Source organism: Magnolia sinica, chromosome 12, assembly GCF_029962835.1.
Source record: "Magnolia sinica isolate HGM2019 chromosome 12, MsV1, whole genome shotgun sequence".
NCBI lineage: Eukaryota > Viridiplantae > Streptophyta > Magnoliopsida > Magnoliales > Magnoliaceae > Magnolia > Magnolia sinica.
The window spans coordinates 81,080,967-81,093,305 of NC_080584.1; the positions used below are offsets into that span (position 1 = coordinate 81,080,967).

Genomic DNA, 12,339 nt, shown 5'->3' on the forward strand with positions numbered 1-12,339 from the left:
ATTAGGTGGGCCCCAATTTCATCATGTACCACCGTAGCTTAATGTGGTACTGGTACCACCAGAGTGTGTCCTTGAATTAGGGGTGCACATGGGTCGGTTCGGTCCGGTTCTGGGGTGAAACGGAACGAACTGTTCCTAATGATTCTAGGATATTTGGAACCAGAACCGAACCGTTAGCACCTTAGAACCAAACTGGAACCGGACCGTTAAAACCGGTTCGGTTCCGGATCGGTTCCATAGTTTTGAGCTTTTTATAATCTAGCCCAATTACATGTTTTATTTTATAATCTAGCCCATGTCCATTCGTGTTGTGATCCATTTGATGAATGGTTTAGATATTGTATAAGGTGTGCAAAAATACCCTTATGGAAGCAATCAAATAGTGCATTATAAACTATAAATCATGAGTCAAATATGAAAACAATCAAAGGGTTCCTGTTTGGTTCCAAGTTCGGTTCTAGGTTCGGTTTCACGGTTCAGTTCCCTGGTTTTGATCCATGGTTCGGTTCTATGGATTAGTTCATGGTTCGCTTCGCTTCTACATACCCCCAAACCATCTTTGATATTTGAAACCGGAACCGAATTGGTGCACTCTAGAACGGACCAAACCGGACCGTTTAGTTGGTTCCGGTCCAGTTCACGGTTCTACTGGTTCGATGTGCACCCCTACCTTGAATAACTACATGACTAGTCTGGATTAGCCGGCCTTATACCGTACAAAATCATGCATAAAGTTACAGAGAAGTCATACAGTGTGCCTATGCCTTGGGGCCTTTTGGACAGCTCGATTGATCAATCCGGACTGTCCATTAGCACACATGTTCCACTAGGCACACATGTTAAGGCTGCCACACAAAATTTTGATTGATTGAACTATTACAGGCGTCCAACCAATGGCCTATAAAATGGACAGTCAAGATTGTGTTCCCATAAAATAGGTCCAATCAATAATTTAAACCACCCATTTTTTTGGGTCTTATGCTGATTGTTCTAAAAGCATTCCTAAGAAAAAATAAAATAAAATCTAACAATCCTATCCATGGCTTAGAAATCAAATGTTATAAAAGATAAAGTCCAATTAATATAGATTGAACCATCAGATCGAAGTGATTTTTTTTTTTTTTTTTTTGTTGGCGACCCATGAAAAACTTTGCATTAAACCTAATGAATGCTCTAGATTGATCGGTTGGACTGTCCCAATGTCCCAGTGCAGCTACATGCACTATAACTTAAAGTACTGTAAGAAAGCAGTGGAACATTTATCATGGATAAAATGTTATGGAAAGAAAGATATGTAGTAGCCGGCCTCTTAGTGAAAAAACACTGATATTATCGATTCTATGACTTTTATGTAAGCCTCTTTCGTTCACTTTCTATTATAAATAGAGGGGAGCTTAGAGAAGCTACTCCCAAGAAAGAGAGAGAGAGAGATCATCTTCTACTTCTAGTATTAGGGAAAAATAAAAGGGAGAGGCATGGCTCAGGAAAACAGCAGAAGTGTCATGTTTCTCCATTTGGTTTTGATGCTCTCCTTTCTTCTCATCATTTCCATGGCTCAAGGTAAATTGTATGGCTGTTAATATTTAATCAGGAAGGGTCGGGTAGGGGTGTAACTCAGATGGGTCATGTTCTGTTAAGGGCCAACCCTTTTGGTGTAGACACACAAAAATATACCAGATGCTCCCACACAACGAGTTAAATGTCCAACTATTTGGTGCGTGGGACCCAACCGTGGTGTTTGTATGCTACCTCACCTTTTAATGCATGAGCATTTTCATACCAGGCTGAGTGAGGGTGGCATGTGGGATGCGGGACACACTTGGGGTAGGTGGCCCATGTGAAGTGGGCCCCACTCATGTGAAGTGGGGCTCACGAGGGGAGTTCGGCCGAGGTCCTAACCCATAGGATGTGGGACTTGAGATATGAGATAAAGGGATTGATTCGCCATACTCTATCAGCTCAAGCTTTTAGAGTAAGTGGTTAATTGTTTTGCACTATCTTTCCACTATGGTACCCCTAATAATGAAAATGGGATGCCCCAAAAATTAGATCAATCTAACAATTAGATGGGATCCGTATGAATGTGAAGGCTTTTAAGTGGTAGTTCATTGTTTCTGATGGTGGGGCCATCTATTATAGTATGGTTGACCTGTTTTTTGAGGCATCCCGTTTTCATGGTGGGAAGTTATACAAACACCATACTGGGCCTAATACACAACTAGTTGGACATACCACTTGTTGGGTTTGAACATCTCTCTCTCCACACACACATATATGTACACAGACACACATACATATGTATGCATCTGCGCACACACAGCCTCATGTATGTGTATCTATCTTAAAAATCAGGCCATTACGCACATCAGCCGGGGCCACATCACACATAACTAGGGTGTGAAAGTTCCTGGCATTTTGACAGTTGACTTAGTAGAACTAATTATCTTACACCCATTTCTACATGGGCACATGTGCTTGCTAGTGGATGGATGGGGTTCTCAGTCATACTTGCTTGTGGATAGATAGGAAAACCCTTGGAAATGTTTGTATTTGGATTATAGGAAGAGGTGTAAATCTAATTCTCAAAATTCGTCCTTTCGATATTTAATATCAGTTACAAAAATGAGTTTCCATCCGATAGTTATATTTTTGAAAAGGGTGAAGATGCATTGCTTCCGAATTACTTATCTTCCCTGTATCCAAATACTAACTGAATTACTAAGAATAACTTTAATAGTAATCAAACACCATATTGTTTAAGCACTAATTAATTTCTTCCTGTATTTTTTCAATGAATTAGTTGGGTTTGGAGTGACGGACGCTGTCCCAGAATGCGAATCGGTGTTTGGAGTACGAACAGATGATACATGCTTCGGGGTCAGGCAATTGTTCAATCTGACCACTGAATTCTTCAATGACCTCAACCCCAATCTCAACTGCACTGCTCTCTTTGTGGGCCAGTGGCTCTGCGTGGATGGATCAGTGAACTGAGTTCTATTTATTTAATGGAAACTATATATGTATGAATAAATGGAGAGAATTCAATTTCTCTCTAATCAAGATTTCATTGGATGTATTAGCAATGTCACGAACTCTTTAATGAGCAGTCGTGGGCTTATGGAAATCTGCTTTTTTAAAAATTTATTCTCTCTTTCTCTCTACCTCCTCTCCCCAAATCCATATTAAGGTGGATATTTCGTGAAACCATTTATTTCTAGCCATTCATTTGATAGCAAAAGTTTGAAAAGTTTGAACGGTTCAAATAATTTGATCAGAAGAATTATTGGGCCATGCTTCATCCACATTGGAGCTACAAATTTCGTGGAATGTATGGATTGACCTAACATGCTACATGCATACAGAAGGATTAAAACGGTTCTTATAACAAAGTCTGCAAGTTCGTAGTCCTATTTTGGCCCAGATACAAGTCTACTGTATATAGTGATAGTAGCCAGAGTCCACATTTAATTGGCCATACCTAGCAAAAATCACTTTGATCTGGTAGTTCAAACAATTCGTTATGGCTAAGGAAATAGATAACTAATAATGATTATAAAAAGAGAGTGCTTTCATAGATATGAACCATCCTTCTCATGCATATTGTGGTTTCATAGGACAATCCTAATTGTTTAAAAATTGGATGGTCCCTATTAATAATACTAGATAATTCCATGATGCAAGGAAGTACGATCACCGTCTTCCTTGACCAATTAACGTGTTGAATCCATAAGGTCTTCTTGAATCCACAAGTGAAATTTCTCGAATCCACGGGAGAAATAAAATAACTTCTGGGAACATGATTGAATGAATAAAAAAAATGAATTTTTGCATACTTAAATAATCCTTAAAAAACCTTTAAAATGTAACCAAAGAATCCTAATCAAATAAGGAAAAAAGTTCTGCAAACGCACAAATTCTCGTGTTTATCAAACTATCGAAATGGCTAAAAAATGTTCAAAGACTAAAATTGAAAATTTTGTTAATTTCGACCTTCGGACCTATCGAATAGTATTTCGACCTATTGATAGATATGTCGACCTGTCTAAATTGTTAGAAATCAGCTAGCAAGCAATCTAAAATTTTTGTCAGGATTTCAACCTGTCGACCAAATTGTTGACTAGTCGAATTATGCTAAATTTTAATAATTTTCCTTAGGCTTCATCCAATCCACGTGTGTTGGGAATGTGTTTGATCCATATTCTACATCAGGTCCCTTCACTTGAAAATAACTCATCTTCGAGTTTGGTTCACGATACGTGTTCAACTTCCTCGAGTTCTTCAGCAGACCTGGTTTACAATACTTTGTTGGTCTGCCATCCCCTTTAGAAGATTAAGAACAAAGGTGTTATCATTGACTTTCATAAGGATCAAAATATGGCCAATCTTCTTATTCATGAACCTGTTATACATCACAGTCGAAGAATTTTTCTCACGTAAGTGAACTAGCACATTATCATCTGCTTTAAACACCTTTTAGCACTATTTTTTGTTGGCATATTCTGCATAACCCATCATCGATCGGCTACCCTGCTGATAACTTTTGTATTGTTAGAACAATACTTAATCATAACTGTTGGGGAAGAATTGTGTGCACAACAATTGCTTCATCCACGACTACATATGGATTAACGCCTTCATCTATGTCATCTGCTCGAGTTGAAGCTACTCCCATCAAGTTGAAGCTCCGCCCTTCAACTTATAGGCTATATGTTTAGCTTTCTTCTATTCAGCGATGTTCATGTAGTTGAAGAAATGCTTGACTTTAAGTAGCTAATCGAGAAAGTCATCGACGCGAAGTTGGCCATTGAAGCTAGGAAGATCGACTTTCTTCTTGAATTTTCGATCCACCTGATCTACCCGATCGCTGTCTTGTCCGGGATGTTGGAGGATCATGTCATCGATCTCGTCGTCCCTGGATCTCACATCCTCAAGTGTGATTTTGATCTCACATTCTCAAGTGTGATTTTGCAATTCCCCATCGGCATCATCTTGCGATTATCAAAATTACGAATTCTAGCATCTATTGGAGGTGGATCATTACCTCAAACATGGATTTTTCCTACGACTTTCTTCAAACGATTGATGACAGCCTGCAGCCATTGCATGACTTATCGATACACTTGCTTCGCCGTACTGAAAGGCGCCACTGTTAAAGGATAATTCCCCGTAACACCGTCCATTGGATTGTGCCTGACCCATCGTTAGAAGCCACAAATCCGAGGAAAAAAGCCTATCTCTGATACCAATTAATGTAGGGAAGGACGTGAAGAGGTCAATCGGTGTCTTCCTTGATTGATAAACGCCTTAAATTTACAAAGTCCTCTTGAATCCACAAGTGAGATTTCTTGAATCCATGAGAGAAATAAAATAACTTTTGAGAATTTTATTGATTGAATAAATAAAAAATAATTTTTTTTTTGGCATTCATAAATAACCCTAAAAGTGTAATAAAAAAGTCCTAATTGAATAAGGAAACAATTTTGAAAAACGCACAAATTTCTGCGTCTGTCAACTTGTCGATATGGCTAAAAAATGTCCAGATACTAAAACTAGAAATTCTGTGAATTTCAACTTGTCGAACTAATCCGTCGACCTGTCAAACAGTATTTCGACCCATTGATAGAATTCAAGATATGCCGATATGCAGGGCGCAAGATAATTAAAGAGCTGCGTACCTGGATAACCAATCCTTACGTGATGTTGTCAACTTGTGGCCTCGTAGCTTGGTACTTTCGACTACAAAATACTTTTCTCTTCTTGCTTAATCATGACTAATCAAATTATAGACCTTATAAATTCTAAACTAGGGTATTTGATCATAATTTTAGTTCTTACTCATTTCTATAAATTAACGTCCCTTCTTATGTATGAATGCCCTACTAATAATCTAATTGCATACTGTATGATTTGATCATTGCATTGTATTGGGCGATTTAGATGCCTAATATGACTATTTAAGATATCTATAAAATTGGGCCACAAATTCCTGTCATATAGGGTGGCCTTAAATCCAATACACACCGAAGTATTCATGGTGGGCTTATATGGGTTTTGATTTGGGCTTTGATGAGGAGAACATATAATTATTGAGAGGCCCAAAATTTATTTACACCAATATATATATATATATATATATATATATATATATGGGAAAAGGTTCTATGCGGTCCAGCTCATGGGAACTCCTCATGAGGTCGAGTTGTGTGGGCCCACCATGGTGCGTGTTGAACATCTACCCCATCAGTTAGATGCACCATTTCATGGTGGGCCTAGGGTTTAAAATCAAGTCAATTAGTGACTTGCGTGGGCAACACCATGCACAACAGTTGAGAGGTTTACCCTCAATTAGAATATTCATAATCATTTGTTGGGCCACCGAGGCGTGGATCACAAATCCAGCCATCCATTATGTGTCCCACTTGGTTAAGGGGTCAGGCCAAGTTTCAGATGTATCCAAATTTCAGGTGGGCCCTAGCAAATGCTTTTATATGTTTCAGCATGTCTTCACATGATTTTAGATGGTGTAAGGGCCACCTAAGTTCCGTGTACGACTGGTTTTTGGGATAACCCAATTTTAAAGGGGACCCATCAAATGCACGGTGTTGATGCCTAACAAACATCATGGTGGGGTCCCAGCCCTCTTCAAGCAGCAGGACGCTCAGCAGCATCCAACATCTGTTGCTGTTTTTTTTTTTTTCGATGGTTTTTCATAGGTTGGGCTCACATGAGGATGATCTAATCCATCACTTGGATTCCCGAGCTCGTGACAAGTCCAATTAGTCCAATATTCAATATGTTTCGGTGTGTAGAAACATCAAAATGGGCTCTAACAGTTATTCATTACTAAATATCGTTATTACCACTATTTTCAATGGTGTGGCCTACCAGAGATTTTGATTGACTTCATTTTTCGGATCAAGGCCTAAAATGATCTGAAAAATAGGATGGACGGTGTGGATCACATACATACATCAAGGGGGGGTGGGTGGGTGGGTTGTGGGCCCACAACCCCTCCCTTCTATTTTAAGCAGCTGGAGCATCTCTTTCTCTCTCTCTCTCTCTCTGTGTGTGTGTGTGTATAATTTTTTTTTTTGTTTTTGTTGTGTGCAAGAGTGTGCATGGGGTGTGTGTGTGTGTGTGTGTGTGTGTGTGTGTGTGAGTTTGGCCAACCCAATGGGCCATTCTTAGATAGTTTGGATGGCATACAAACATTCTGGTGGGGCCCACTATCAATGGGTCTCACATGAAGTATAGAATAATTTAGTTTTATATAGTTTCTCTTATACAGCCACACCATTAATCATATCATTATCATCATTATAATTATCTTTACCATCAATCGTATTATCTTCATCATCCATAAACACAATGAAAACAAAATAAGAATGAGTAGGGAGGGTGTACTCACCTTGATGGAATAGATGAATGGTTGAGATGGATGGAAGAGATGGGATTGATGGGATGGATTGGTTGAGATGGATGGAAGGGATGGGATTGATGGCCCACTTAGATCACTCCACTCTCTCTCTCTCTCTCTCTCTCTCTCTCTTATGGTAGGAAATTGGTGAGAGTGTCGAGGATTGAAGGGGTATTTGTAGAGAATTTGCTATAATTGTGGTTAGATACAATTAATGTGATCTTAGTTAGCTTAGACTAGGATTATGAAAATTAATTCATGATTAGGAATTAATGGTGGATTAAATGAGACATGAGGTGGCATGGCATGATGACATCATTCATAAAGTGTTGTGTGGAAGAGGGTTGACTTTGGATACACATGAGAGAGGGGTGGTATGGGTGTGTGACATCACACACATGGGTAGAGATTCTCTCACTTATGTGTGACATGGTGCATGTGTGCATAGCATATGTTGTGCACATGTGTGGAATGGAATATATGGCGCCATGCGCACATGATACACCAATGATTCTTCGTGGCATATCTTACTAATGGAGCATCATACAGACGCACAAGTGGTAGCTCCACAATCGCGGCGATGGGACGGTCGATATGAAATATATTTCGAGGCATTGGGATTCCGGTCAGTCAAGTGTGCACTATACATAGATAGTCCAGGTCTCGCCAAGTGTTCACTCCCCAAGTATAGGGTTGTGATGTAGTAATAAACTTGGTGAGATCGAGGTCGAATCCCAAGGGATTGATACCTGTACGTAATGTGAAACTAACTAGAACTAATTAATTTCAAAAAACATAGCCGTCAATCCCCGGCAACGGCGCCAAAAACTTGTTCACTCCCCAAGTATAGAGTTGTGATGTAGTAATAAACTCGGTGAGACCGAGGTCGAATCCCAAGGGGCTGATACCTGTACGTAATCTGAAACTAACTAGAACTAGAACTAGACTAAGATGAAATCTAAATTAAATATAATTGAGGGAATAATGATGAATTATTTATCTAAAACTTAGAGAATTCAAAGGTAGGAAACTAAAGTGCCAAGGATCCACTTGTAACAATTGGGAAGCTATCTTGCATTGATTCAAGGACACAACTGGAATCAGAGTCCTATCCTATCCAATTGGTAAGAAGAGATTTGTCAGATCTCTGAACTTCTCGTGGATCTAATCATCAACAAATACGATTGGTGCAGATTTGGAAGTGATCCCGTCACCTAACCATGCCTAGGAGACTATGGCAAACAACAACAATTTACCAATCTCACAGCCAATCATGAGAGAATTGTGAAAGTTAGGAAGGGTTCCATCACTCAACCATATCCATGAGACGATGGTGAACAACAGGGTTCCCAAGTTCACAATCTCATAATGAAAAGAATATACTCAAAGCTATTATAGATCTAATGTAATTTGAGTCACAATAAACTATTAAAAAAACTAAAAGTATTCCTTAATAATCAAACTAGAATCCATAAGAGTTCAATAATCATGAATCAAAGCAAAGCCACCTTCCTAATTACGCTACAAGCTTCACCTCTTAGCCCTAGCTAAGAGGTTTAGCCTAGCAACATGATTAGGCTAAATCCCTTAAACAAAATAAATAAAAAGAAAAAAGAAAAAGGAAAAATTCAACTCTACTCTCTCTGTCTCTCCGCTCCACGTCCAAGCTGGATCCTCTCTCCACGTTTCTCTCCCTCCTTTATAGGAAATTCCAGTTGGTGGCTGCGTGTAGAACTGGACAGCTGTTTACCACAACAGTCAGTGGTGAAAGAAATCTCTTTTGCAACAGCATGCAAACGGCGCTCATCTCGTGTGTTTGGAATAGATTTTCAGGACGATGAACGTCCCGAACTTTATTCTGACACCTAGGTTAGACTCATGGCGTCCTGTTGCACCATGTGGGCGGTCCAGATCGTCCACCTGATCATCCCATTGATCACACAACTGTCGCAAAAATTGGACAGTGTCCGAACGCGAAAACAGAGCCTACGAAAGGGTTCTTGCGCTGTGCTGATGGTGGGGCCCATGATTGATATTTTATGAGAAATCTAGACTGTCAATTGCATTCTCCTCGAAATTTTGGATGGGAAGGGAAAGTTTTAGATCAGATTCGATGTGACCCACGGAAGAAATCATGCTGCCACAGGTTTGGATGAAGCAAAACGATCTTTTTGTGACCGGCACGTGCGCTTGCATTGATGTACAAGGTAAACATGGGTTCGACTATCCCGAGATCCCCTACAAGATGGACGGCTTGGATCGGACAGATGGTCCATGATGGTGGCTCACTAGCTTTCGAAAAACTCCCCTGCGCAACTGTATGAGGAAGAAACAAAACAACAGTTGCCGTTTTTGACTCAGTCACGAGACCAACTCGTTTTGGAAGGAGATGCAGTTGCCGTGCACATCTGGTGCACTTGTGCACCAGCACACCTTGACTCAGGTGGAGTCCATGGTGATGTTTCTGAGAGATCCACTCCATCCATACGTTTTATCACCTCATTTAATGGGTTGAACCCAAGTTTGAAGCATATCCAGAAATCAAATGGGCCCAAAATCAGTGGTTTATGGGCTGATCTATCCATTGGGCCACTTCCAAAGTGATCCACTGGCTGAAATTTGACATGTACGGTTAATTTAGAGTGCTCATGCCTTATATAAAGTTTTGAGCTGATCAGATGGTGGGAACCCTATAATCTTGAATTTTGGACATCTTTTAGGCCTGGTTAAGGTGAATGGCTGGAATTTCTCTGATCTTCGGCTTGTAAATCCTCGATCTTGGTCCCATAGAGTTCGTCCCTTGCCTTGGTGACTTTGGAGCGATAATTCCATGCTTTTAATACCCTTTTCCAGTCCATTCTTGTCAATTCACCTTGCATCACAAACACGATTAAATTAAGCAGTTAAACAATACCATGTTCGTAAATCCAGGCAATAACTAGGGTCTAATATGTAATATTCGGCCCTCAACACCAAGGGCATCGATCATCGTACATATAGGCATAGAAAATGGTACAGAATGGATGGGGTGGTCATCATGGTATCGATTTCGGTTATTTACGGTCACATTACGAGGGGTGTACTGTAAGGGGTTGATTGATTGAAGTGGCAAGGAATGAGTGACCAAGAATTACAGGAATTTGAGTCCTCATGTCCACGTTGGGTTGAGTATCCAAGATAATAGAATCTACTGGGTAGTAGAATTTGTTAACCTAGACCAACACATCCTCAATTATCCCTCTCGGTACATGAACTGAGCGATCGACAAGTTGTAATGTGGTCCAGGTGGGTTTTAATTCACCTCGACCCAGTTGTTCATAGACCGAGTACGGATCAGATTTGCGCTTGCTCCTAAGGTAAGAAGTGCGTGCTCAATCCGGTAATTTCCAATTACACAAGCGATGGTTGGGCTACTAGGATATTTATATTTTTGTGGCACATCTTACTTTAGGATGACACTCACTTTTTCTGTTAAGAAGATTTTCTTTTGAATATTTTGCCGTCTTTTGGTCGTACATAAGTCTTTTAGAAATTTGGCATATGAAGGTATTTGTTTAACGGCATCTAGTAGAGGAATATTAACCTTCACTTGTTTCAGCACCTTTAGAATATCTTGAGAGTTAGAGAGAGGTTTTGGTGTAATCAACCATTGGGGGAATGGTGCAACTAATTTACCTTGAAGTTTCGGTTCTAACTTATGTGGAGTAGTGCTAGATCTATCATGGTTGTCCTCTTCCGGGTCATTGGACTTTTCAGCCCTTATTGGAATGGTTTCGTCAATTATTTTTCCACTCCTGAGAGTGGTAGTAGACTTAGCTTGCTCCATTTGATTTAAAGAGCTCGGGTCGATGACTTCATATTGTTGTTTTGGATTGGGAAGGGATTGAGTTGAAAGGCTTTATTTTTTCCTAATCGTATTTTGTCTGAAGCCCTTGTATGGCCTTTGTAAGGTCTTAAAAGGCTTGTAGCATACCTTGATTAAAAAGCTCCTGATTTTTAAGATGTTTTTGGACCGAATCCTCTTGAAGTTTTCCTTGATTTAGAATTTGATTAGGGTATCCTTGAGGAGTAGTAATTTGTCTATTCCTTAAATTGAAATTTGGATGATTTCTTCAACTAGGATTGTAAGTATTGGAGGTGGGTCCTTTGAAAGACCTCTGGTAATTGTTTACGGCATTCGATTGCTCATTCAGAATTTCTTGAAATGCAGGTATTGTTGGATAATTTTCAATTGTATGAATATTGCAAGCACAAATACCGCAAATAGTTTTCTTAACCTTATCCTTTTTAAGTTCCATGGCCTCAAGTTTCCTTGTGAGATTAGCCACTTTAGCATTTATATCGTCTTCCTCTTTCAAAAGATATATTCCGCCCCTCTCTTTTGATTGAGTAGGCTTAGAAGTGGTGCTAGGTTTTGGGGAGATGTCCCATGATTGTGCATTCTCAGCAAGTCTATCCAAATAATCCCACACATCGTCAACATTTTTATTCATAAATTCCCCATTGCACATTATCTCGACCAATTGGCGCATGAAGGATGTCAGTCCATCATAGAAGAAGTTTGTGATGCACCACGTTTTAAAACCGTGTTGTGGGTATGAACTAACAATATCCTTGAACCGCTCCCAACATTGAAAGAATGTTTCTTCTTCCTTTTAGGCAAAGTTCATGATTGACTTTCTAAGGGTGTTTGTTTTATAGTATGAAAAGAATTTCTTGATGAACTCCCTTGTCATGTCATTCCATCTACCAATAGATCGTGGATGTAGTGAATGTAACCACATCTTAGCTTTTTCTTTCAAAGAAAAGGGAAAGAGTTTCAGCCTGACTGTGTCTTCAGTCACATTAGGAAAGTATAAAGTGGTTAGGATCTCATCAAACTATTTCAAGTGTAAATATAGATTTTCAGATTCAAGTTCGTG

General features: G+C 39.6%; 1 non-coding gene across 1 annotated transcript; it reads left to right on the top strand.

The window, feature by feature from the left end:
* The first annotated feature begins 11,998 nt into the window (after nucleotides 1–11,998).
* Nucleotides 11,999–12,105, top strand: LOC131222113 (small nucleolar RNA R71). The gene has a single exon (XR_009159820.1). It is a non-coding gene; the product is annotated as a small nucleolar RNA R71 (small nucleolar RNA).
* The last annotated feature ends 234 nt before the right edge of the window (nucleotides 12,106–12,339 follow it).